General features: G+C 41.6%; 1 protein-coding gene across 1 annotated transcript in view; it reads left to right on the top strand.

Annotated features, from left to right (window-relative positions):
- Positions 1–27,909, top strand: part of ARID5B (AT-rich interaction domain 5B) — a 177,974-nt gene that overhangs the window by 56,632 nt on the left and 93,433 nt on the right. The window lies entirely within an intron of this gene.

Below are 27,909 nucleotides of genomic sequence, written 5' to 3'. Positions count from 1 at the left end.
CATATTTGGTGTACTTTAATGGGCAAAAGCTCTGAACCTCATTTGTAGAAAAAATAAAAAGAGCATGTTTTCTTTTCCCTTTTTCAGTTCAGTTTATTATATCTTGACATTCTGTCTTGTAATTGAAGAGTAATTCTGAATTGAAGGCTGGGGAAGGAGGAAATTTAAGTGGGCCTTCCTCCTCCACCTCCTCCTCATGTTTCAGAGAAAAGGAATAGCTGATCCCAGCGTTTTATCTCTTTTCACAGCCAACCTTTGAACTGGCACAAAAATAAAAAAAAGAAAGAAAGAAAAAGAAAAAGAGAAAAGATTGTTTAATTTTGCTGAGACTATGTAGCTTTCTTTGTACCTTGGACTGTGCTGAGGGTTGTTATGTTCGTGTCCATTCTAATAATGTGAAGTCAACACGTGTTTTTAGAAGGAAATTTGCGACCTCAATTAAGCATAGATCGCCCATGAAAGCATTCTAGATGATGCTGTCATGGTGGATATATGGCTTTAGGCATTTGGCAAAACCCAGAACTACAACACAGAGAGTGAATTCTAATGTAAACTGTGGGTGTGATTAATAATGTATCGGTGTTGCTTTATCAGTTATTAACAAATGTACACACTAATGCAAGATGTTAAAAATAATATTTTGCATGAAGATTCTAGCAGCAGTATATATATATTCCTAAGTCCAATTTTCTTCCTTAGTTTGGTACAGCTGTTTGATCACTATTATTAACTAAATATGTTCATTGAATTTTCAACATCTTACTAGGCTTGTCAAGGGGGATATACCAGAGTTACAAAAACATAAAAATCAGGTATATGAGTTCAAAAAGGTCTGATTAAATATCTGGGCCATCCAACATTGGAGAATTGACAGGGTGTCATGTTCTTTCTCTGTGTCCACATTTTGTCTTCATCTTTTTTAATGATGCTTATTTTCTTATATTGTAAGTTATGCATGCCTATCATGATAAGATAATACAAATAAATGAAAATGGGAAGAGAACACTTAAGTTTCCCATAACACATCATGCTAAGCTTACTGCTGTATTTATTGTCTTAATCACTCCTTTCTTTCTGTCTCCTTATATGTGAGGGTATTTTATTTACACAGGATCTTCAGCTTTATATCGGACATTTTTTTTTTACTAATATGCTCTTTTATACATAACAGATAGTCATCTTCAGTATCATTTTTAGTAACGGACTCTCCTATATTTTATTATAAGGAAGTGCCGTAATTTATCTAGCTGTTCTCCTTTTGACTATGATAAACAGTGCTCTCAGGAACATCCTTGGAGTTATATCATTGTTTGTATCTCAATTGTTTCCTTAGGATAAAATCTTAGAAGTGAGACTTGTGAGGTCAAAGGTCAGAGCAAATGCTGAGATTTTGCTAGGTTAAATTGTAAAAAAAATAAAAAAAAATTGGAGTGTGATTGGTTAAGTTATAAAGAACATTTTTAGTTGAATTAGGATATCATATATATTGGAAAATTCCTCAATGCTTGGCATTGCTGCAGCCAATATAAAGTAAAAAGTACATTATTTAGTCTCAAGAGAAGCAGGGAAAATTTAGATATAGGCAATCTTGGGCAGACTTGTACTTGTGTGCAGAACATGTTCCTGGACCCAGAATTCTATTTCCAGTTCTCCCACTGTAATCAGGAAGAACAATCCCACCCTAAGAGAGCCCCTAACTATTCCCTTTTCCACCTGCCAGACCCTCTCACAGTCTCCTTTGGGGACTGTATTTACACCATCCTTCCAGTGGCAGACACACAGCCCCTGACTTTTTTCCCAGCTCCACGCTGTGCCTGTGTGTGTGTATGTATTGGGGTGGGCGTTGTTCTTCCCCATTCTCTCCGTGCTCTCGCAGGTGAAAATAGGGGACCCACATTAAAGAACTCACCAATGATAGGCTGGGGCATCTTTGAGAGGGTTAATCTGAAAGGCTGGTGCAGCCAATGAGCACTTATCCTGATGATGTCACAATGGTGATATCAGAAGCGCCCGGGAGCTTGTTATGAAATTACTCAGAACTGGAAATATTCATTCCACTCTTAGTGGCTTTTTTTTTTTTTTTTTTTTAGTGCAGCAAGAACAAGGATAAATGGAAGTGCTAATAAAATAGGCCTCTGTGTGTTTCTCCAGGTTCCTGAAGATCATTATTTTGAGTACAGTCAAATTAACACACAGCCACACATACACACACACACACACACACACACACACACACACATGCATGCACCAGATGCTGGTGTATAAACAGGGAGGAGAGAAGCTTTTCATCTTTGTTATTGATTTTCTGTGTGTACAGTTTTATCTAAAGAATACAGTTTTACCAGCCACAGCAGGGCTGGGCTTGAAGGCCAGTAAAAAAGCTTTGGTCCTCAGAAAATAAAATGAGATATTCAGGCAGCTAGTTTATTTTAATTCCTTTTTTGCTCCCCACTTCATGACAGTATTTCAAATAATTAGGTTGATTTATGATTACAGATAGTTTTAAGATGTAGGATGCTTTCGCAGTGCAGTCAGCGCTGGTTTATTGTATCTGGCCTGATCCAATTATAAAATTGAGTTTAGTCATGTAATGATCCTCTAACTAAAATATCAATCACGGTGAGTGGACTTCTGCAATGTATATATCGAGAGTCTATTTTGAGCTTCTCCAAGGCATCCTCGCATGTGAAGATGCTTACTTGGCTCTACTCTTTAACATGGAAGAACACATGAAACTTTGGCTAAATTTAGCCTCCTGAGCTAATGCACATGCCTGGTGACAGCAAAGGGGTGGGAGGAGTTGATGCCGAGCAGGATATGATAGACTAGAGTAATTATTTCTGCAAGACAATGAGTACCCTACATTATTTGTGCAAATAACACAAAGTGATTATGTGGCCGTGTCCTGGTAATGAAACAATAAAGATCATATTTAATTTAGAACAGTACCTCCCCCCCCAGGGTCTTCTTTTTAAATTCAGAGCATTTTTGGCTACTAAAACAAACAAGATTTGCTGCTACAGTTAACAAGAGCAATTTTAAGAGAGAGAGAGAGAAAGAGAGAGAGAGAGAGAGAGATTTTTTTTTCTCCCTTTCCATTAACTCTAGCATTCCAGAAATCACGATAAGGGCATGTGGGACAGGAATGTTGAAATGAGTCACTTATTGAAATAAGTCGCTTATTTCACTATTCTTTCCATATTGTCCACATAACTGTTTATTTACAATAATTTGAGTAATCTCAGAGTTCCTCCTAAAGGCTTTTTTTGGCCTGGATAAGAAAGTACAGCTTTAAGATATTTCTCCTAAAATAAATTTGAGACGGTCTCATTTATAGTCAGCAGTGCCTTGATTACTTGCAGACACACTGGAAATTTACATGCGCTTTTCTCCTTTATAAAACACTGATCTGTTCATATCATTAGTTCCCTCATGACTAGCGCTTGGCTGCTTGCCAACGGGTCTAAATCTGTAGTTGTAAATCGTGAGTTGAAATAGCAGAAAGTGGATTTGTAACTTAAAAAGTGTAAACAGTTTGGAAAATGAAGTAATTTTGGAGGATGATTGATTGCCTTGTGATTGTACTTTAAATTAGCCTGGGGTCTCGGGGGCAGATATGTGCTCTAACTGCTTATTATACATTTTCAGTTTTGGAAGGAATAAAAGCATTGTTGGTAGGCTTTTAAACAATGTATGCATCTCCTGGAGTGACCTTTTAGGAAATGAATAGTTTTATTGTGTGTCCATTACTTTGCCTGAAACAACATTTTTGAGTTATTAATTTGACTTGTTCTATAAATAAAGAATTCGAAATGCAAAGCAGCTGTGCAATCCCGAGCACAGTATATCATGCCTGAGCTTCAGAACCACTGTTGGAGATTGATAATTCACAGAACAAATGGTTTCTTGGGTGATAAATTAATAATGATTGCTGGAGCCTATGGTTACCAAAGATTAGCCTTTCAATATTGCAGAAGCCAAAAATTATTATTAAGGAGGACAATCGATTAGTTGGCCTTCTGGGGCACTGGAAGCATAGGTCTGCTTTTGTTAAGGGATCGCAATTCATTTAATGGCACAGACAGAAAGTAGGAATAATATAGGGACTGAGATAGAGAAGAAAGACATGGAGTAGGAAAGTCTGAGCCCAAATATTACCAGCTGGGTCATTCTAGGCAAGTCACCGAGTCTCCTCTGATCCTCTTTTTTCCCCATCAATAAAATGGGCATAAGGTTTCCAACCTCACAAAATTTTTGTGAGATTCATAAACAAGATATAAAAAAGAATTATGGAAATGGGAAATGCTCTATATTGCATGTTGTCATCAATATCCCTATCATCGTTATTATTACTGCCACTGTCGTGTTATTATTATATTGTCTTTGGTAACCTTGTCTGCCTGATAATATTGTAAATGACCCACGGATGTAAATTTGGAGCCACAGTCTCGTTCACTTTCTGCTTTCACAAAGAGGCATCTAAGGATAGTTTTTTTTGTGTGTGTTTGTGTTTGGTAACACTAGAATTCTAGTTTTTGTTTATGGGAACAGTTTTCCCAGTATAACTTTTCTTTGTGTTTTTTTCATTTTTCCTTGTCTAATTCAGTATTTCTTGGGAACACATTCTGTTCCCATGTTTAGAGATGAAGAATCTTAGTTCCTTAAGCATTTATTAGAGCGTTTACTGCATCAGGCACGGCCTGTGTTGGGCATAAGGGACATAGTGGTGAAAGAATTGCAGCTGACCCAGCCTCAGGCAACGCTTTCCAATAGAAGCTGCTGTGATGACCACCCGCTCTGTATCTGTGCTAATAAGGGCCCACCAGCCACATGTTGCTATGTGGAGCATTTGAAATATCGTTAGTGTGTCTGAGAAACTGAATTTGACTTTTTTTTTTTAATTTGAACTGATTTTAATTCATGCAACTTTCAATCGTTGCACGTGGCTAGCAGCTATTGTATTGAACAGCCCAGCTCCAGAATAAAGCTTGGCTATTTGGCCCAACTGGCATGGCTCAGTTCAATTCCCATTCAGGTCACATGCCTGATTGCAAGCTCGATCTCCAGTGTGGGATGTGTGGGAGGCAGCCGATCAATGATTCTCTCTCATCATTGATGTTTCTATCTCTTTCTCCCTCTCCCTTCCTCTCTGAAATCAATAAAACTTGTAGTTAAAAAAAAAAAAAGATTGGCTAGTTGAATGCCAGGTCTCAAAGTCAGCCTAAATATTTTGTAAACACATGGAGACTACATTGCCCTTGTTCCTATTCTCCATAATGAGACCTAATGCCAAAGCTCAAATAATTGGAATTTGGATAATACCAGTGAACAAAACTGATGAATTGCTTTTTAGTGTATATGTAGGGAATTGGTAGGTATCAAAGGGGGAAATGAATGAAATACTCAAGCAAGGCCTGAGCTCTGGGGAGCAAATGGTGATAATGCTGAAACAGGACTGCTGGCTGGAGAAAGCCCAGCCACTCTGGGGGTGTTCACTTGGCTGCCCCTGATGAGTGAAAGCGATTTGGGGGCATCAGTACCCAATAGTCCAAAGTGCGGGATTTATGAACATCGAACTACAAAGAATTCTGTGCCCCACAGAGAAAATGCAGCACTTCACACGTTCGTTTTCAGTTGTCCTCGTTCATTCACGTCCACGGAACAGAGACGGCTAAAGGTATTGGGTGTGGGATGCAGCTGTCCGAGATGGCAATACATAGACCTTTGGGACAGCGTGGTATGTGGCCAGAGCATGTGTGGCCTGCCCGTTGGAGGTGCTGCCTGCAGATTTCTGCGGCATGGGATGGTGATGCATCTTTGCAAGCCATCAGGTTCCTCAAAGGCCTTCCTTCGTTCCTACATGGCCGAGTTTCCTCTAGGACAGGAAGCAGCTTTTGGCACCGTGGAATAGTATTTAAATACTTGTGGTGAAAAGTCTAATATTAGAGTGGGAACGATTTTAGGCATCCTGGAATACAAGCTCCTGATTTAGATTTTATTCTTTAAATTCAGCATTCCTGGTTGAGCAGTGGAGATCTTACTAAGAATTTCAGAGTCCATGGGAGAGACAGAGGGCTTGGGTTATGTCCCACACATCATACTCCTATCCAATGCCATCACTGACACTTGATGCTTCTTCTCTCCCTGTCTCATTCTCATCAGCTGGCCACCCATAGAGGTCCTCCTCTCCACCCTTCTCTCACCCAGGACCCACCATGTGCAGGGCAGCATTGCTCAGGCCCGGCCTATCCATCCCCAGGCCTTCGGCAGGCAAGGAGCTTGCCCTATCTCCAGGGCCAGCTTCTCAGGTAGCCATAGCCGGCTGGGTGCCCGGGGGCCTATTTTTATTGATTTCAGAGAGGAATGGAGAGGGAGAGGGAGAAGGAAAGGGAGAGGGAATGGGAGAGGAAGAGGGAAAGAGGGAGAGGGAGAGGGAGAGAGAATATCAATGATGAGAGAGAATCATTGATCGGCTGCCTCCTGCAAGCACTTTACTGGGGATCGAGCCCGCAATCCGGGAATGTGTCCTTACCTGGAATCAAGCCCGGGACCCTTCTCTCTCAGGCCAATGCTCTATCCACTGAGCCAAACCAGGTCGGGCGAAAATGTTTTCATGTATAATATGTATAGATGCGTCCTTATCACAATGCAGTCGTAAAATATAGTTTTTAATACTTACCTGTGGAGGAAGGGGCCCAGGGGGGCAGTCATGCCTCGGGGTTGAGGGCCGATGCTGCCTGCCCTGGTCCCACCCTCCTTAGATGGCAGCGTCCCCACCGTGTTCCTGAGGAGGCTCCTGCGGCCCAGGGAGGTGCGAGGTTGGCCCAGATCGCAGAGCCAGGGCCCGGTGCCCGCTCCTTCTGAATGCCACTTCTTCATGGGCATCAGGGAGACTCCTCGAGACCATTTATCCCAGAGCTGATTTCCCCCGACCGTAATGTAATTGTACTTTAATCAATAACAAATTTCCTGTGGAACAACTGCGAGGGGGGGTGGGGAGCCGAGAAGCCCAGCGAATGTTGTTTATTTGTCTCTCTTAAACAATGCTTCACGTTTAAACCAGTTGCAAATGAAATGAATTGTATTATAACCATCTCAGAAAAAAAAAAAAAAATAGCCGCCGATCTCATAAATGCATCCAGCTTCCTGGTTCCAAAGGCCCCTCTTAAAATAATAATGTGTCCTGTACAGCTCAGAAAACACTACCTGCCTCCATTAGCGAGCAGGGAAGGAATTATAACGGCAAAACCAGAGCGCACCCCTCCTGCCCCCTCCTCCGAGGTAGGCGGCCGGTTCTCTGCTGACCGTGAACCGGAAAGAGGAGGATCATGGCTTCCCGGGACAGTGACTCCTGTCCTCTGTTTTATGTGATGCCCAGGTCCCAGATGCCATCGCTCAGCTAATAGGTTGCTCCTCTGGGCATCCGCCCTGCCCAGCCCACAGCGCACAGCCCTGTCCTGCATGCTGCCTCAGTGGCCGATCCCTGGTGTCAGGTTTATCTGGGTGTGTCTTCTCTCAAAACCACTAAGCAGTGGTGATGGGATCAGACAGGGGCTATAGGATCAGACAGACCTGGGTTCCAGAGTGACCTTGACCCAGCTGTTCACCTCTCTAAGCCTCAGTTTTCTCACCTATTAAATGGAAGCAGTAAACATGTCCCTTACAGGGTTACTGCATGGACTAAATATACATCAAGAGCCTAGCGCAGAGGATAGAGCGTCAGTCTGCGGACTGGAAGGTCCCAGGTTTGATTCGGTCAAGGGCATGCACCTTGGTTGCGGGCACATCCCCAGTAGGGGGTGTGCAGGAGGCAGCTGATGGATGTTTCTCTCTCATCGGTGTTTCTGACTCTCTATCCCTCTCTCTTCCTCTCTGTATAAAATCAATAAAATATATTATAAAAAGAAAAAAAAAGAAAAAGGCAGCTGTACCCTATCTACCTGGGCTATGTTGGATGACTGAATATTGGGACAGACAGCCTGAAGGTTTTTGTTTATATTTCTCGTTCGTTTGGTATCAAACATCATGACCACTGCAGTGTTAATAACCATTGGGAAGTGTGCTTGGCCTTCTGCAAACTTGACCATGTTTTACCTGCCCAGGTGTGCGAGGTCGCCTAGGAAAATGGCTCCTCGTCCGTTGTACACGAACGTTGTCAGCGCTGAGGCAAGTTTGTCAGGTTTAAGATCGCCTCAGAGCCTACAGTGTCTATTTCTTGGTGCAGGTCTCTTAACACCTGTCTGTCACATGGTGAGGGGCACATGAAGATGCACCAGGCAGGAAACAAACCCCCCGACGTGGGTGTGATGAGCTTCATTATCTCCCCATCAGACGTCCCTGGCACAGGAGGAGACTTCAGTCTCCACCGACCTGAGCCTCTGAAGGGTTTCGCCAACTGTCTTTACAGAGTCTTGTTGGAAACAAATGGCATTTTAAAAACGTTTTTCTTTCTGCAGGTTTGGAAATCTTATTTAAATCAACGTAATGAGACACAAACTGTAGTCATCTCACTTCTCCATGTGTTAGAGAGTCAAGGTTCAATTGAGCTGGTTCTTTTCACACAGACTCACATCCTTGCCATGTGCTCTAACTTGTCACAATGTACCATGTAGATAGGATTTTTTTTTGAGTGTTTACTAAGTAAATTATATTCTGGAGGAACTAAGAGGGCTGTTATTTCACTACAATGTTTGAGTCAGAAACCTCAGATCTGAGCAAAATTGCTAGACCAGGTCTCTGGTCTTCTCTTCCAGGTGCTCTTCAGGTCTGGAAACCAAGGTTCCCCAGTTTTCTAGAATGTTCTACTGAAGCACGAGTGTAAAATTCCATTAAAGTACAGAGGTTGTGAGGTCAAGGGATTCTTCATGGTATCTTCTACAGTAAAGATATACTTCTACTTTAGTTTTGAAATTAAAAAAGAAATGTGTCAGAAGAGAAGAGAATTACCTTTCTCTTCTGGTCTTTTCATGGTTACCAATGAAGGAGTAACTCATTGATGAATACTTGGGAAAGAACATTTTAACCCAAGATAGCATGTGGAGGGGAGTTTGTTGGAAGCATCCCTTCCACGAACCTGTGCATGAGAACACTCCCCCCAGCTCTGAAGCTCAGTTCCACTAGCGAGCGGTAAGAGAGAAGAGATGCCGGTGGGGACGAGAGCGAAGGAAGCCTCTGGCTTTGATTCTTCTCATTGTGCATGGGAGGACGAGACTCAACTTCCAGAGTTCAAAGTATGAGCAAACCAAAACTAAGAAATAACCACCCGACGTGGTATAGTAGATGACTTTTTAATCTAGAAAGGGGGCCCCTAAACAGAAAGAACAGGGATGACTTTAAGTAATCTAATTTGGGGGAAACGGAAGGTGGTCAAGGGATCTGACGGATCCCAGCTTCTTTCTTGGCTGCGTAAGACTTTGGATCGAGGTTTGTTTGGGTGCTGCGTGGGTGTGCTCCCAACCAAATCCTTAGAATAACTGGTGTTGGAAATCCTCTCAGCTTCAGGAGTTGTTATTGGAGCAAAGCAAGGGTATTTGGAGTGTCCTGCTGGACTTAAAGCAAGGACCTGCAAGCTTAACAGCCAATAAAATGAGAGCTGGATGCTAACTTTAGGCCAGAGCAGAACTCAGTTTCCCAGTGCAAGCCCTTTGCTGCCCCTCCCATTGAGAATGGCTTAGTCTTCAGGGAGGATGAGAAATAAGTGATTTTTCTTAAGCCAGAGAAGGAGATAAACGTGGAATTTTTCTAACACGTAATATTTGCTGGTATTATGTGTACTTTGGTGGCATCTTGGCTGGTGTTCAGACTCTCTTGAAATCTTCGTGATTGTGAAGAGTCACTAAATGGAGCTGTTACATGGTGCTTCGTGAATTATATTTAGCTACAAAGCATTGGTCGCATCTTGGCCTGGTGAATGATAACACGTTATTTACGTGTTCTCTGCCCTCATCCCATCTGAACAAAAGCAAATTGGGCTTGCATTTCAGGGGAGGCAAAATATATTAATATTAACCTTCATTATTAAAAAGGGATCTCTGCTGCTTCTATACCCAGAGCGTGAAGTGCTTGCCCGGGTGGACATGTGGGTTATTTGCAAGACAAGTGCCAGAAATAAAAATGAAAAAGGAAGCATTGAAACGGTGGGCGATGTAGTTGATGGATCCGTTTTTCTTCTACATGAACCTGCTCATAATCCAAATTGCATTTTTTAACCCCCCTTTTGTTCAAACTTTGTATTTCACTGACTACCGTTTCGGAAAATTTCAGACTTAATAATGAAATAAAAGAACACATCTCTGTAAGAGCCGGAGCACAATACCCCCAAAGAGTGGGGCTCTGGAGTGTGCTTTGCATGTTGATTCTTCATCCCTTGAGCTTAGTCCTTTAGGAACCCAGAGCCTTCACTCAAGCCATGGCGTTTTAATTCCAATGTCTTCACCGACTAAAAATGCATCTCTCTCTCTCTCTCTCTCTCTCTCTCTCTCTCTCTCTCTCTCTCTCTCTCCTCTCAATCATTTCTCTCTCTCTCTCTCTCTCTCTCTCTCTCTCTCTCTCTCTCTCTCTCTCTCTCTCTCTCTCTCCCTCCCTCCCTCCCTCCCTCCCTCCCTCCCCTATTTATCAACAATTATTTTATTTATTTACTAGTATTTAATTTAATTTATCTTTATTGTTGAAAATATTACAGATGCCCCCCTTTTTTCCCCATTGACCCCCTCCAACCCCAGGCCTTCACCACCCTATTGTCTGTGTCCATGGGTTATGCTTATATGCATTTAAGCTCTTTGTTTAATCTCTCTTCACCCAGCCCCTTTCCTCCCTCCTCTACTCACCCACCCATTGCCTTCATTTTGTCTCACTTCTTTTGAGGTAACAGTGGCAGGCAGACCTGGGCACTGGTTCAGATCCATTCGCTAAGCCTCCTTAGCAGTGTGACCACTGGCAAGTCACTGAGTGTTTTTTCTTATGTGTCAGTCTTCTCATTGGGAAAATGGGGATAATAATTACTTCCTGTAGGATTGTCTACCAGAGGAGACAGATGTGCTCATGACCAACACAGAAAAGAGACTCAGTGAGTGATGGTGTTTTTCCCTACTTACATCTTGTCTCTGTATCCTTCCAAACTCAGCTGGAGCTCTCTCTGCCTGAAGTCTTCCTTGACACTCCATTGGTACCAAGGACCTGTCTCAGTTGTAAGTCTTGTCAGAAGACTTATTTGTATACGAGAGGCCCAGTGCATAAATTCCTGTGTGGGTGGGGTCACTCGGCCTAGCCAGCAATCTGGGCCAATAGGGGCTGATTGGGGCCAGCCAGTTGGGGGTGGGTGTGAGAGGGTGAGAGGAGGTTGGCTATGGGAGCACACTGACCACCAGGGGGGCAGCTCCTGTGTTGAGCACCTGCTCTCTGGTGGTCACTGCACATCATAGCTGGTCATCTGGTCTTAACGGTCACGTATGCTTTTATATATATAGATTTTCTCTCATGCCCACCATCTCTACCAGGGGAGGGCCATTGGCTCTCTGATATTTGTTTTCCTGCCACCTGCCACCTCCTAGTCCTCAGGAAGTGGTGTCTGACCAGTTGATGGAGGGTCATTTTGACATTCTGTTAAAAGATACTATTCCTGCTATCTTCCATGATATAGAGCATACAGTTGTGTGAGCTGTGTATGTGAGATGAGGGTAAGATGGTTGTGGGCCTTTGTCTTGGAATCCAAAGTGAGGAGGCAATAGAAATAACACTATTGGTTTCACCGAGCCTACAACTGGCTTTGTAAGGGGTTAAAAGTGGAGAAGTGTGTTGATGAAGAGTATCTTATACAATGCCAATCTCTTTTCAGAGGTAATCTTCCAAGTATGGAAAAATCAAGCTTCACTTTGGGGATTGTTTTGAACACAAGACTGGCAGGGATACTTTAATAGCACAACCTGAAATGAATAGTTTGCTTCTCATTAGTTCATAAATTCATGAGGGATTCCTAAGGCCACTGGCCCACTGGAGAGTCTCAGATTCTCAGGAATCTGCCAGACTCCCTCTCAGAGGCTTTGGGCCAAACAGAAGGCAGCAGGGGTGTAAGGAGAACAGTGTGATATTGAATGCCAGGTGACCTGCCCCTGCCATTAGCTGGTGACCTTGGGCAAGTCCTACACCTTGTTGAGCTTTCTATGTCCTCTTGTACAAAATGGGGGTATTCGTTATAGACTTCAAGAGGGTGGTTCTGGGAGGGTTTCGTGAATCTAAGCACATGAAGGGGCTTTATAGATTGTGACGTGTTTATTCAGGTGAGTGATCATATTACACATAATAACCTATTTGTAATTATATAGCTAACTAAGTAGGGTGTGCTTGCAGGAATTGGAATTGAAGGGAGCAGGGATTGCCCTATCAACATTTGAGTGAGTAGGTACCAAAATGTGATCAGAGAAACATGAACCTGTTAAGGTGAGCCATGAATGACAAAGAAGAAGAAGAAGGAGAAGGAGAAGGAGAAGGAGAAGGAGAAGGAGAAGGAGAAGGAGAAGGAGAAGGAGAAGGAGAAGGAGAAGAGAAGGAGAAGGAGAAAAGAGTAGGAGGAGGGGAAGGTGTAGAGGAGGAGAGGAAAGGCGTGAAAGGGGATTCCATGATAGCATAAATTCCAGGAAAGTCAGCATATTTCCTCCCATCGATTACAATGCCCATTTGCATGGTGAAGACTCCAAAGAGACCATCTGTTTAACTTCGTTAAACTTAATGTTTTCCATACTCCGGTGCCCTCTTTCCACATAACACTTGGGAACACACTTCCTCCTCTCCCCAGGAACTAGCGTCTTTGGAATATGCTGAGAAACAACTTGCAAAGCAGTGATGATAGTGGCTATCAGTCAGGTGTTTACTATGCCCTATAGTATTGCCAGTACTTTTCATCTTTTTAACTCCTATGTCCTCTCAGGAATATGCCCATTTCTCAGATTAGGAACCTGATCTCCCAGTGAGTAGCTGGTGAACACCATGCCCTGCTTTGTGCTTGCATGAGAAAGCACATGCTTTCACACATGCTATCTTGTTGACTCCTTCTACAAATGCTTGAACTACAGGGCTCATACTTTGCAAACTCTCAAAGCAGTGGATCCTCATGCTCACAGCTATGCTGGTGCCGAAACCATTCAAGCCAGTATGATGGAATATGTGACTTTTCAATATGTAGCTTACAATATAAAGCTCAATCGTGTTACCAAGACAAATGAATAATTCCCATTTTTAGCTTCCATAGCACCTGTGGCTTTCTGGTAGGTAGGTAGCTCTGAGCTCCTTTTTTGCTTAATCCTCTCGTGCTGACACATCTGACTTCAGGACCTTTAAGACACTCTGCAGTTGCTTCAAAGTGGTTTTGTTTCTTATTTTCATCCCGTCCCCAAACCTGAATTTCACCATCTGTTTCTATAGGTGTATTGGTCCCTAAGGTACTTGTTGGAAAGCATTAGTCCAGAGACCCAGCACAGCCATCTTTGTTCAGCGTGACAGGAAGGGGGCCCAGGAACCTTTGTTTTAAAAAGCCCCTCAGTGGTACTGATGTGACTGGTCCACAGAACACGTACCCTTTCTTGGTTTTCACTTAACCTCTGAGTGTGGGGACATCCTACTGAGTTACCACTTGCCAGATGGGGCCCTGGAGAAATATCAGTCAAGGTTGAGGCAAAAACAGATTTCCATTCAGAGGGCTAAACTGAAGAGATGTTAACAGAGGGAAGACTTATAGAGTGTGGTGAGGGTGACAAGAACCAAGAAGGAAGGTTGAGCCCAGCCAGTGTGGCTCAGTGGTTGAGCTTCAACCTCAGAACCAGGAGGTCATGGTTCAATTCCAGTCAGGGTATATGCCCAAGTTGCAGGCTTAACCCCCAGTGGGGGGCATGCAGGAGGCAGCCAATCAATGATTCTCTTTCATCATTGATGTTTCTATCTATTTCCCTCTCTTTTCCTCTCTGAAATCAATAAAAATATTTTTTTTTCTAAAAAAAAGAAGGGAGGTTGAGGCACCCAGGATCTAGTAATATCAGGAACATGAGGAGGAAATGTGCTACCTAGTGGAGGCTGGAGCCCTGAGGGACTGTCTGATGGAGGAGTGCAGCCACAGCCAGAACCCTGGTGCTGGAGCTGAGAGGGAGCAGGAAAGAAACACCCCAACTTTTCTCTTTCCCCCAGCTGGTCTCCTGCTGTATCTTCCCATTGCTGAACTAAGCAAAAGCTAGGTTGTGAGGGAGCTCCCTGATACTGATATAACTTTTTCAGGGATCATACAGCAAGGTAAAGAGACCAGGTAATGGGCCGGGAGGTGGGGGCGGAGGAGGGAACACCAAATAGTGAAAAACCAGAGATCATGCATTTGACATATTAATGGAACAGCAGTTAAAATGAGCATTGATGGAAAGCCTACCATGTGCTTCACTACATTAGGGATTCACACCTGCTAGAGACCCACCCAGCTCCTGCCCTCCAGAGAGCCCGCAGACAAGAAAGGGGTGCCCGGCCTGAGTAAGTTCAGTGACGTATCGCAGGGCGACTGCATCTCGGGAGTTACGTTGATATCAATGATCCAAACTAAGAGCTTCCAGGAAGCAATTATCTGTTCTCCAGAGCAGGGGTCCACAGAGACAGAGAGCAAATTCTTCAGACTTATGGGCCAGAAGGTCTGTGTCACAGCTCCACAACTCTGCCTCTATCATGCTAAAGCAGCAACAGCCAGTGTGTTAATGAATGGCCATGGCTGAGTTGCAAATAAAACTTTATTTATAAAAAACAGGCCAACCCCTTGCTTAGCATAAACCTTCTAAGAGAAATATCTAAGAGACGCCCAGCACTGGGGATCGGTAGCACTGGTAACTCGTGGTGTGAAACCACAGTCTTATCCCTGGAATTAATGTATTAGTCACCAGCGATGTGTTTATTATGTCTTTTATGAGAAAAGGGAAGTTGGCTTGTATATAAGAGATTGGGGAAAGGAAGACTTTAGCAGTGGAAATGATTTTCAGCGGATGATAGGTATTACGGGAAAAGTGAATAAACCCAGTTCTTCTTCTTCCTGTCTGACATCGGCTTACTCACTGTCAACACTGGACAGCACCGAGTAACCCAAAGCGTAGCCAAACCGTCAGCCCTCAGTGAAGTTCTTCCACCGTGCCCTGGGAGAACACATTAGAAGGTGCCGGAGTTTTTATGTGACTGTGCTGCGGTGAGATTGAAGAGTGGTTTCAGTTTCCAGTAGGTCTTATAAGTCTCTCCTTCCCTCAGATGGTATACTAATTTTCATATTCTGCACACCAGAAAAAAAAGAAGAAAGGGAAAAAAAACCCAGTCTGAATGACTGGTGTCCTCCTGGCATTGGGACAGAGACCAGGGCGGTTTGTGGAAATGGCATCAGGTGAACTTGTGGCCAGTTATTGTAGGCGATCAGACATAACCCGTTGGAGAGGGCTCAGTTATAGCTGAAGTTTGTCATGTTTTTCGTGGTTTTTTGTTTGTTTGTTTGTTTTTGTTGTTGTTGTTTTGTTTTGTTTTTGTTTTTACTGTGAATTGATTTTTATCATTGACCAGAAACCAAAGGTGGCAAGCAAGGATCTCTCCTGAAGTAACGATACAGGGTTGCTCACTGCCCTTGGCCTTTGCTGGGTGTTGGTTGTCAGCACAATGAAATAACAGCCATTCTGGTGCCTTTTCCTCCTGTTTTGTTCTCTTCTCCCAATGGTGTTTCTGAACCTCTTCTCTTAAGGTTGTAGGAGCCCAGGACTGAAAGGCTCTGCCGGGACTGTGCCAGGTGCCCAGCACAGCCCATTCCTGCCAGCCGCCTCTTCAGGCCCAACTGGTCTAACCCACTGGTCTTCAAGTTTCTTTTCTGATGGACTACTAAAGCTATCTATCCTATATGATGGCCACTAACCGCATGTGGCTATTAGGCCCTTGATATGTGGCTTGTCTAAATGAAGATGTACTATAATGTGAAATGCGTACCAGATTTTGAAAACTTAATATGAAAAATGTAATGTAAAATATCTCACTGGTAATTCTTTATATTACTCATTTGTTGAAATAATACTTTGGGTATATTGGGTAAGATGAAATAGCTTTAAAAAAAAAAAAAAGAATGTACCCTATTTTATGGTAGCCTTGCAGAGCATTCCAGCTATAAGTAAAGGGATCAGCATCATTAACCTTTATTGCTCTGGCTTTTCTGAATTCAGAGCAACTTAACACAGGCCAGAGAACTCTATTTGTATGGCCAACCTTCTCCTCTAATAGTGGAAGAAGGGAACTATCACAAGCCTGTGGATTAAGGTGACTTGATATATCAACGCAGGCTTCTCCGAAAGCAATATTTTGATTAGTCTCTAGTGTAATAAACTGGGGTGGAAGGTGGGTGGAAAAGGAGATTGGCCATGTTAAATGCAGGCTCCTTCTCCACCAGATGAATTGAGGAATGAGTAACATAGATGACGAGGATCTGTCCCATTCCCATGTCAGTTCCTCCAGGATAGTCTTCCTGTACGCTCTGGGTAAGGATCCTCTGGTTTGAAGACCAGGACTTTCAGAAGAGCCACTGATAAAAGATAGAGGCCTTTACCCTCTTTTCCTTAGTAAGCTTCTCCAGAAGCTGTGTGATGCTATGAAAAAAGACAGTGCAATTTACATAACTCTTGTCACCTTAGGATGGGAGCTATCGGAGGTCAGTGTAGTTGTTTGGAGCTAGCTTAGCACTTTGAGGGTGTTTCACAAACTCCTCAAGTGGTCAGATTATTATTATAATTATTATTATTATTTTAAAAAGCCCGCCCAGCATGGCTCACTGGTTGAGTGTGGACCTATGAACAAGAGGTCATGGTTCATTTCCCAGTCAGTGCACATGCCGGTTGCGGGCTCAATCCCCAGTGCGGGGCATGCAGAAGGCAGCCAATCAATGATTCTCTTTCATCGCTGATGTTTCTATCTCTCCCTCTCTCTTAAAATAATAAAAAAATATATTTTAAAGAAAGAAGATGCACAAAAATGAGGTGACTGCCTGCACCCATGCCCCTTCATTTTACAAGGCCTGCCAGCCAAATGACTTCAGCGCTGTTTGGTAGTTAACTTTCTCCAGGTTCCTTCAGCCTTTGAGGAAGGTCTGTTGGTCCAGAATCTAGGGTGAACTGATGACATGACTGCTCTAACTCCACCGGAAGGTTCATATGTTTATTGCAACACTGTCTTTTGGCAATTACATTTATCAATGTCCCTTCAAAGATGGGCTAACAAGAAATTAGGACACTGATTCTGTGCCTGCTGGGAGTTTATATTCTCGTTGCTGGTTGAAGAGCAGCAAGAAATAACTAAGAGTGTATTGACACAGAAAATATAACCCCTATCAGATGTCCCTCTCTTTTTTATTTTATAAAATACACACACCACAGCATTTACCATTTTAATCATTTTTAATGTACAATTTAATGGCATTAGATACACAATGTTGTGTAACCATCACCGCGATCTATTTTCAGGACATTTTTCATCATCCCGAACAGAAACTCTATACTCATTAAGCAATAACTCCTCATTCCTTGTCCCCACCTCCCTGCCTACCCCTCACCCCAGGCCTTGGCCACCTCCATTCTTCTCTCTGTAGGAATCTGCCTAGTCTAGATCCCACATGCAAATAAAATCATACAATATCCGTCCTCTGATACCTGGCTTATTTCTCTTAGCATAATGTTTTCACGGTTTACGCATGTTGTAGCATGTCTCAGTACGTCATTCTTTTTCTTTTTCTTTTCTTTTTTAACAGCTGAATCATATTCCATTGTTATGTATATTCCACAACTTGTTTATCTAGTGATGGACACGTGAGTTGTTTCCACTTTTGGGCTCTTGTGAATAACGCTGCTGTCAACATTGAGATACAAGTATCTGTTTGAGTCCTTGTTTTTAATTCTTCACCTGGAGGTGAAAGTATTACGTTTAATAATAATTCTATGAATAATTTTTTAAAGGAACTTACAAACTGTTTTCCACCACAACTACACCATTCTATATGCTCACCAGCAATACACCAAAGTTCTAATTTCTCCCATACTCACCAACACTTGGGGCGTTTTGTTTTTTAAATAATAGCCATCTTACTGGGTATGAAATAGTGTATCACTGTAGTTTTAGACTAATGATGTTGAACAGCTTTCCATGTGTCATTTATTTAACTTCTTTGGATAAATATTTAAAATTCTTTTCTATTTTAAAATTAGATTGTCTTTTGTTGCTGTAAGAGCTCTTTATAGAGTCTAGATATTAATCCCTTATTAGATATATGATTTACAAATATTTGTTCTTATTCTGTGGGTTGTTTTTCACTTTCTTCATAGTGTCCGTTGATGCACAAAGGTTTTTAATTTTTATAAAATTCACTTGATCTATTTTTCTATTCATGTTGCCTGCATTTTTGGTGTCATGCTTTTAAAAAAGTGTGAAATCAAGTTCATGAAGCTTTTCTTCTGTGTTTTGTAGTTTAGCTCTTAAATTTGAGTCTTTGACCCATTTTGTATTACTTTTATGTATGGTGTAAGGTAAGAGTCCAACTTCATTTTTTTAATCTATGGGTATCTAGTTTTCCCCACGACATTTGTTGAAAAGACTCTCCTTTCCCACTGAATGCTCTTAGCATCCTTGTCGAAAATCAAATGATCACATGTTTGAAAGTTTATTTCTGGACTCTCTATTCCAATCCATCACATTTTATCCTTATGTAGCTTTGCAGTGAGTTTTGAAATAGAAGGTGTGAGCCTTCCAACTTTGCTCTTTTTTTTTTAAGACTGTTTTGAATATTTGAATTCCCTTGAAATTCAGTATAAATTGGCAGATGTTGCCACATTTTAAAACACTGCACAGTTAAAATGCAGGCAAACAAAGGAGAAAATAAGAACCACAGATAATTTTAAACCCTAGAGGCACACACTATTACAATTGTTAAATATTAAACAAGACAACATGAGATACCACTTCACATCCCCAGGATGACTTTCAAGAAGACCAATAATAACAAGTGTTGGAGAGGCTGTAGAGATATCAGAAGCCTCGTTGGAGAGAATGTGAGATGGCACAGCCACTTTGGAAAACAGCTGGCTGTCCCTCCAGAGTGTGAACATAGAATTAGCATATGACTCAGTAGTTCCTTTCCTAGGTATATACACAAGGGAAATGAAAACAAATGACCATACACATGTTTACACAAATGTTGTTTTCTGATAGCAGTATTATTCATAATAACCAAAAAGTAGAAACATCCCAAATGTTTCATTCCCTGTGGAATGGTTAAATAAAATGCGGTATATCCATACAATGGAATATTATTCAGCAGCAACAACAAAAAATACAATACCAATATGCTCTACAGTATATATTGGCCTTGAAAACATGCTTAATGAAAGAAGCCAGTAACAAAGAACCACACATTGTATCATTCCATTTTTATTCATTGTTCAGAATAGGTAAATCCATGGAGACAGAAATTAGATCAGTGGTTCCCAGGAGCTGGTGAGGGGCAAGAGGTGTGAGAGCAGGAGAGTTTTGTTTTGTTTTGTTTTGTTTTTTTAATGGGATAATGAAAATGTTCTAAATTTAATTGTAGTGACAGAGTACAACTCTGAATATACTAAAAGCCTGTACACTTTAAATGGATGAATTGTCTGGTATGTGAATTATGTCTCAGTAATGCTATTAAACAAAAGACATGGATGGGGCAGAATATATTTTTTCATACTTTTTCTTTCCCCCCCACTTAATATGACAGAAGCATCTTTACATGACCTGAAATGTTATTTGATTTTATTGTTTTTAATGGCCACACACAGTGTGTGTGTGTGTGTGTGTGTGTGTGTGTGTGTGAAATGATTCCAAAATGGTAGGCATTAGTCAATCTGACATTGTTTGGTATTTAGTTCTCCAAAATGTGTTTTGTTTTTGTTTTTTGGTCTCCCTGATATAAACCATGTTGGAAATTATAATATTTACTTAGCCTGATCAGTGTTGTGAAATAATATCCATGAAAGTAGTGATTAGTTATTTTGTTAAGGCACACGCTTGTATCTTACACGCTATGAGACTAATGGATGGAAGTTAATCATTTAGCTATCAATCTGCCCAGCTGCACACCCTAAACACCTTTATTCATGACTCTGTGGGCTCAGGAGGCCCTCTCAAATGTAAAGGGTGTATTCAGCTGCCGCAGGAATGGGAGTGCAATGGTGGCAGGCCCAAGGCACAACTTGAAAAATAAAAAATAAAAAACTGTGTGGATGTTCTAAGAGGAAAAACAGCAGGTGTTATTATTATGATTAAGGCCATTTGTGCTAAAAATGGTCAAGTTTGCTTCTCTTAGAGCACATGTGTCAAACACAAGGCCCGCGGGCCAAATCCAGCCCGCCAGGCCTTGCAATGTGGCCCGCACCGCGCTGTCATCACTGCACTCCGCTGTCAGTTTATGACATTGTCAGTTTATGACTGTTCAGTAAACCATTCAGCCCCTCGATTTAGGCTGGATTTTAGGTTTTGGCCCCTTCTCTGATTGAGTTCGACACCCCTATCTTAGAGCTACTTTGGATTATGATAACCAGGGGACTGGTTGGAGTAGCCTCTTGCAAAACAAGAAAAGTTGAGTTTTATGAAGTTCAAATCCAATGTAATAGCCTTGCCTGGGTCACTAGTAGGTAAACAAATGCATAAGCTAATGTCTGAGAAAACTTCTGGCGCAGTGTGAGGTGGGGAGTTTTTGTCTAAACCTTGGCTTCCTGGTGTTCTTGTGGGCTCACTTTATTTTTTTTTTCAGATACCGAAGCTCATTTATGCTCAAGTGAACAGCTGACTCTAGCTTCACAGTTAACCTTGTGAAGGACGGGGGTGTGGGGGGAGTGAGAAGGGGGGGCATGTTAAGGTAGGTCAGGTCCTTTCTATTCACATCTCAAATGTGGACCCGAGTTCACCCACACGCCAGCCGGGCCCTGTGGTCTCACCAGTAGGTACACTTATTGCATAATGCCTGTTGTGTGTGCCACTTAAGTTTGGCTTGAGATGAGCCATATGGAAATGAGATGCAAAGTTCTTAAGATGAAATCTAGAGTGGCTCCTGGAGTGTGGCGTGGCACTCAGGGAGGTGGGGCTGGCTCGCTTCCCAGTGGGATCCTGTGTTACTCAGCGAGGGCAGCGCTGGTTTTCCTTGAGCTGCGCTGTCTTCTTCTGAGTGAGGAAGCCCCAATAAGGGCAGAACTGATAGTAACATTAATAACATATTTTTATATTTGTGTGTCCATTTGTTGGAAGCGGCTTGCTTTTGGAAACAGCACAGTTAAAACCCTGGGTCTTGCATTTGAAATATTCTTTGTTCTGTTTGCAACCATGCCCTGATATATTTTCCCACATTTTCTTTTTTTTTTCTTTTTTTTTTTATAAGTTCTCCAGTGATGTTTTTGTTGCCCGTCCTGGGAAGATCTGTCTTTCCATTTATCAAAACAAATGGCAAGCTGGGGACCATTTAAAGTAGGGTTTTTTTTAGTTAATAAAACCAATCTTCTTGTTCTGTTATGTTAAAAGTACATTATCTTTTTATTGCCAGTTCTGTATGGCCGGGTCTGTTTTCTGTCTTAGCCATCTCTGAGCTGCCCCCCGCCCCCCCCCCCCCCCCCCCCCCGCTTGCTTACTGTGAAGAGAATTACAAAATCATTAAGGGTGGGGCTGCACCAGCTGACTTACAGTACAAACCATTTCTCAAAATAACCACAACAGTGCAAGACTGATGTGTAATTTACGTCACAGTATGTTTTTATGAAATAGTTTGTGGCATTTTCATTTCTATTCCGGATGGAATCTTGTTCTCTCTCCCTTTTAATCAGGCATTTAATTTATTTTCATTATTAATATTTTCCACTCCTTGATTTGGCATGCCTCCAATTTAACAGCTTTTATGGGGGGGCGGGGGGGGGCAGACAAAAAAAAACACACCAAAAACCAAAAACCCTGATCTTCTCCCACCTCAACCCCTCAACATCAGTTTAACTGCAACTGTATTTTTCCCTTTGATGTGTACTAACTTTGGAGACTGAGTTTACCATCTTAAGAGATTTAGCAATGTGGTGGGGCACATTACACATTTACACAGAGTTGTAATCGGGAATTGATAAAGTTGATACACAACTTTGGAATTTTAAACACTTTCAAACCACTCAGGCTATTTAGTCACATGCATTTTCCTTTTCTAAATGTCTTTCTGTATAATGTCCTGTAATTAGAACAGGAAATCATTGAGTAACTGTAAGATGAATAAGAGCACTTAGACTGAAAGGAAAATTACCTTCCGAGAAATTATATTCTTTTTTTCCCCTTTTTTCTTTTTTTACGGCATGTTACAATGTTGATAATGATAGTAACAGCTGTAGCTACTCTTATCTGTAGAATTTTCATACTTTGGTTTTCTGGAATAAAGAAAAATTATTTTCAGTAATAATAAAAAATGAATGGATGGAAAATAGGAAATGCCTAATTATGACAAATATTCAGTGTCACAACAGAGCAGCAATTAAATGGAAACTTCATTACCATTGTCAATAGCAGTAAGAATTGGACTGGTGCCAGGGATATAAAGTTGATGCTTTGCCTTTGGTTGCTAGGAGCACAGCGAAAAGTATAAAGCTTTGAGAAAGGAATGTCTAATGTAATAAAGTAACAGAACGAAGCATAAATCATTGCAAGAGCCTTTCATATTGATATTATTTTACTTAAATTGTCTCAAAACCAGACATCAAGTTTCATAACATGAACAAATTCATTTTTGCTTGGAAATGGGGGGCGGGAGCAGACAGGGAGAGGTCAATGTGGTGGGGGGAGGGAGGGAGGAGACATATGTACAGCTTTCAACACTAAAACTTATTATTTTTTTTTTTTTTTAAGAATACTGTATGTTGTCTTTGAAGGTTGAGGGACATTGTGTCTCCAAAGTAGCCTTCTTACATATTTGGAATCTTTTAAGTGAAAATCTTTAAATGCTTGTTTCTATTGGCATCCAAATGCATTTGCCCTAATACGATTAAGAGAACTAAAGGGCAAAATACTTGGCAGATTTTTCAGTTGAGGTAATTAGGTGCAGGAAGGAACATGCATACTTTTTCCACCAGGCTCTATAAAATCCTGGTGTGAAGGGTTGTTTTTTTTTTTTGAAATATTTTTTTTTACAGCTTACTGATGTTCGAAGTAGATTACAGTGGTTTTCAGTGAGCATAATGGTGTGATGTTTCTGAAGCAAGCTTTGCCTCCTCCTCCCAGAATGAAAAAGAAAGTTACATTTCTAAATTGTTGTGGAGGAGATAAAAGCACATTTCTCCTCTGGAATTTATGTTTTCAGCCTTCTGTGCGTTTGGCCACCATTATCTTTTTTTTTTTTTTTTTTTTTTTTAAGAAAATAGCATTATGGATATTTGAAAGTCAATGCTCCATTAATTCATTGTGTTTGCTATTTCATGCATCTCTCTTTGTACAAAGACAACTTGAGCAACATGCTATTCAGAATGAATGCCTGCCTTTACCCTCTCCCCCTCCCCCTCCCCTTGCCCCACCCCCAGCCAACTCTGAGCATTAAAAGCAATGGTATACAGTTACTGTTTGAAAAGCTTGGGTGGAGCCTCGCATTATAATTACAGTTTCTCTGTGGAATTCTGTTTTGGACTTTGAAAATATATAAATAAGTGAAAAATTGACATTGAGAGAGGTTAACAAAACGTGTAATTATGATATAAGCACAGGATTAGAGTAATTTTGGTTCAAGCATTACAAGCCGTGTACTTTAGGTATTAACTTTTAATAGGCAAAGTTTTTTTTTTTTCCACTGGAGTTGAAGTGAAGTTTGGCAATTTGGGTTCTCTTATTCCCTTTGAATATTTCATTTAAAAACAGGCATATTTGCTTTTTTTCCTCATGGAGTAGGAGAATGAGATGACATTTTAATAGGATATCATAATTACGGTTTTAAATTTCAGCCTTTGGTACCAGCAATTTATTGCTGATCATTTTCTGTTGACAGAAATCAAGTAATGTATATATAACCCAACCGGCAACAACTGGCTAGAGTGTGTGAGAGAAGATTCCTTGGGGTAATACTTTGATTTCTTTCCTACGTGGGCGTGGTTGAAAGAAAATCTTTGTTCCGAGAACACTTTGTTTGTGTTTTTGCTAAACAAACCTGCAGTTGATCCATTCTTTATTCATTCTTAACTTTATCTGCTGGACCCATGATGAATTGGGAAAGGGAAAATGTCCTACACAGCATTTGCAGGCAGCTCTGCCTCATGGGCAAACTTTACTTAGGAGTGTTTGTTTATGGGTATCTGAAATGCATAAAGAGAAAAGAAGTAGCTGCGGAATTTCAATAAGATTTCTTGAAAGGGTTGTTTGGCTCTGTTTCTTAGTATGCTCGGGCAAAATAAAAATATGACAGCTGTTGGACAATATAATATTGTTGTAGCTGTATCAGGAGGAAGCTAATTTAATGCAAAGGCTTAGGAGGGAGTTACAGGATCATAGAGTTTTAGATCAAGGAAGCTCTCCGAAACTCATAATTTTATACTCTGGCATGTATTCCTCTCATACTAAGGTGACCACGCTGTTCCCACGCTCTTGAGGAGGGGAAAAAGTGTTCCTCCAGTTGGATAAAGATGTCTGCTTAGACTCCACAAGAGAGACTCGGGGTGTCTTCACTCCGGGAAACTTTGACCTAGATGGATTGTTTTTTCCTCCAGGTCTCACCTTTACCCTGGAACTTCTCTTCACTCTCCCCAAGAATGATTTGTTCACCTTCTCAGGAGTCCTGAGGGTCTCCAGGGCTTTCTGTGGTTTTTGTAAATATTGAAGGCAACTCCTCTGGGGAAATCTAATTGTAAGGTTGGAAATTTGCCTCTGTCCAAACAATGCCAAAATCCTGGTCCTAAATGGGTGGTTCTGTTCGTAAGCAACATTATCATAATTTATGTTTTGGCATCACTCACCATTGCCACTGTAGACCGGGTCCCAACTGTGCCTCCGGCCTCTTCGTGTGGAAAGAGGTTAATGAGGAGCAAGGGTTCTAGGCTTGCACAATGAGAGTTGGCTTTCTTTCTTGTCACGTGGGTAGAAAATGGAAAATTGATATGCATGAAAGGTGTGTCAGTAATGTTAAATCGGTACAATGGGAATTGCAGTGTTCCAAAATAATAACAAGCTAACTTCAACAGAGTAGCAGAATTCTGGCCTCTAACCGCCTGCATTCTACAGTTCTCCATGAAACAGAAGGCTCATATTTTACTTGATCAGAAGCCCACATTCTCATCCCTAATATTGAGAATAAGTTAAATTATTATTATTATTATTATTATTATTATTATTATTAGTGCTCATCACACTTAGAGTTAAAAGATTGGGTTATAGACTGACCTCCATCACTTTCTAATTCTTGGAAAAACTGGACTAGTCTCTGCGGTGTCTGAATCTCAGTTTTCCCATATCTAAATTGGGGGATATTAACAGGAAGTAGTGCTACTTATAGGGTTGTGTGAGGAACAAAAGGGACAGGTTATGAGAAACACGTTTGTACCTTGTAGTGATTTGTTAGTAGTACTAGAAATCACAATAGTATTTGTTCTGCTTCATAAACAGGAGAGCTGTCCTTCAGCTCTTCATAGTTTTGGTTGAGAGCTTTTTTTTCATTTGCTGTTTTCTGTGATACCTGCAACAATCCTGGGAAAGTGGCAAAGAGAAGGGAATTTGGTCCTGGATTCTGTTCCAGGTACAATGGTGGTTTGGATAAAAGCATATACCTGAAAACTGAATTTATTTAATTTATATATATAAGAGAGAGGGGGGGTGTCAAAATGCAAACTAAGTAAATTACTATAGGTCTATGCAAAAAGCTAAACTCAGAATTAGAATTAGACTTTCCTGAGCCCCAGCCTTAAAGATTCTGAGTCGGTGGTTTCTGATAGGCCCCGGAACCTGCCTATGTGCAGGCACCTGTGTGGATCCCAGATGGGCAGTCCCAGGAGCACTCAGAGACATTGTCTCCAGGATGAATGGACTCATTGGATGTGTTTTCATGACTTAGGATCAGAGGGAACTTCTGGTTTTGTTCCAGCCCAAAGAGAAAACTCATGGCCTGGTTGCTGTGTTTAGGAAATGTGTGAAGAGGGGTAAAGGTTTCAAGTCAGGATGAGATGGAAAGGAAAAGGGAAAGGAAAGGGAGAAGGGAGAAGGGAAAAGGGGGAAAAGGAGCCATTTCAAAGCACAGAAGTTAGCTAGGAAGCTAATTTCATCCAGAGACTTGGAAAGGTGTGAGAGATAGCAGCCTCATGAAAAATGGTCAGAACAAACCAAGAGGAGAATGAAGGGATTGGAAGGGAGTGAAGTGGTCCCGAGAGTCCACGTGACAACATTTGCTAAACATTAACTCTGAAGTATCCACTCTTTCTCCATCAATCTGAAAGGCTCAACTTTCTCTATTGCATTTCAAGAACACTTCAAGAAACTAGTGCAACTTTCGCACCATTGCAGAAAGCCAAAGCACAACCAAGATAGAATTTTAGAATCAACAAGTATTTGCACAGACTTTCCTATGGACTGGAGATAGTGCTAGGTGCTGAACATGTTGAAATAATTCCTGGGGCTTCGTAGTCATACCGCTCTCTCAGCTTGCCCAGTCTTGGGCAGATCTTGATCATCTTGGACAAATAGAGTGTAACATTACAAATTGAAACATCGGAGTCTGTTTCTACAAATAGTAGATACACTGGAATTCTGATAATATTTGCTGAATATTTCCACTTAATATTTTTTGGGTGGTTTAACTCTATAGAAAGCAGAGATGCCTTGGTCTGTCGTAAAAATCTCATATTGGCATTTCTTGGGACACACATCAACATCTCAAACCTCTTTTCACTGGAGGACATACCTTCAATGTAAAACATGCTTCCTTTTCATTAAGTGTGCCAGCTGACAAAGTGGCTACCCACAAACCAAGCAGGAGTCTACGAAATGTAAACTGTTAATAGATGTCATCTTGAAAGCAGCTAAGCATCTCCGTTCTCGAAGAAGCCTCCAGCCTGAGGAACTAAGTGAACATAATTAGAAATACATCTGGGTATTGGCCTCCTATCGGAAAAGGTCACACACGCACCTTCCATTGGTGCTGGTTATGTTCCATCATTATGTTATGTCCTCACTCATTCGTCTCCCACTGGTTACCAGATGGCCACGATAATGTTGGGATCCTTAACAACTGTCTTGTGCAATTCCCTGCAGCATGGTAAGGGCTCGAAATAGTATTTTCCCTTTGGATAAGCAAGTGACATGTCTGGGAATTGCTCACAAACGCTCTGATGATGTGGTTAGAGAGAGAGATGGCAAAATGGGTCATGGGGCCTAAATTCAGCGTGCCATTGTGCAGGTGGCAGGCTACCAAAGGGGGTAGGGGGAGAGTGTTTGTCATTTCTCCAGCCTAAGAGGAAGGGAGGATTAATTCATGCAGAATCTGGTTTTTATAAATAAGCACTTGGTACAGTGTGGTGTAGGTAAGCATTAAAGATGAGGGTACGAGGGAGCTTCTTTAATAGTGCTGAGACTTTCTCCTGGGTTAACTTGGTTCTTTCACAAGGTTGCTCTGGGGAGTCCTCTCAGTGTGGATCCCTGAGCTGTGCCAAGTTACCAGATGGGTTTGAGGAACATTAGAAGATAGGGGGTATGCGATGAGGGGAGGGCAGGGAAGGTAGATGTATCAATCAAGTTGGGATAGATCACGCTGCAAAAACAGAGAAACCGCAAGGCACAGTCTCACTCAAAGTGAAATACAAAAAGTTTCTTTTCTGCTTACAGGTCCTTTTAAGATCGATCAAGCAGGGACTCTGCTCCATGTTATTC

The sequence above is a fragment of the Pipistrellus hanaki genome (assembly GCF_964339955.1).
Source record: "Pipistrellus hanaki genome assembly, chromosome: 14".
NCBI lineage: Eukaryota > Metazoa > Chordata > Mammalia > Chiroptera > Vespertilionidae > Pipistrellus > Pipistrellus hanaki.
The sequence above is the reverse complement of the archived record's forward strand: the minus strand, read 5'-3'. Positions and strand labels throughout refer to the sequence as shown.